Below are 424 nucleotides of genomic sequence, written 5' to 3'. Positions count from 1 at the left end.
GCCAGCTGTGCCGGCCGCCCTCCCCCACCTCTCCAGGGAGGACGGTGACCCCCGACCCCCACAAAGCACAATAACCCCCCCAAGCCCTGGAGGGCATCACCCCTTCTCCTTCAACCGCCCTCTGCCCCATGCGGCCCGTCACAGTCACACAACCTGAGGGCCGGGAGGCCTGGGCCAGGGCAGCCGTTGCCCGCCTCAAAGCGGGGACCCCGGGGGTCAAGCCCCTGGGCCGGGCCTGCCCGACCTGGGCGCCCCGCTGGGGCCTGCCCAGAGCGAGGGGGCGAAGAACAGGGACGCATTCCCGCCGGCTGCCCTCCCCTCGCGCGCCGGCCGGTGGGCCGAGGTCGGCCTGCCCACATCCCCGGGCAGGCCCCGGCGCCCCCACCGCGGGGACCGTCCGTCCTCGGCTCGGGGGGGCTCCTCG

Source organism: Galeopterus variegatus, unplaced genomic scaffold (genome assembly GCF_000696425.1).
Source record: "Galeopterus variegatus unplaced genomic scaffold, G_variegatus-3.0.2 Scaffold752, whole genome shotgun sequence".
Classification (NCBI taxonomy): Eukaryota; Metazoa; Chordata; class Mammalia; order Dermoptera; family Cynocephalidae; genus Galeopterus; species Galeopterus variegatus.
Note: the sequence above shows the minus strand (reverse complement) of the source record.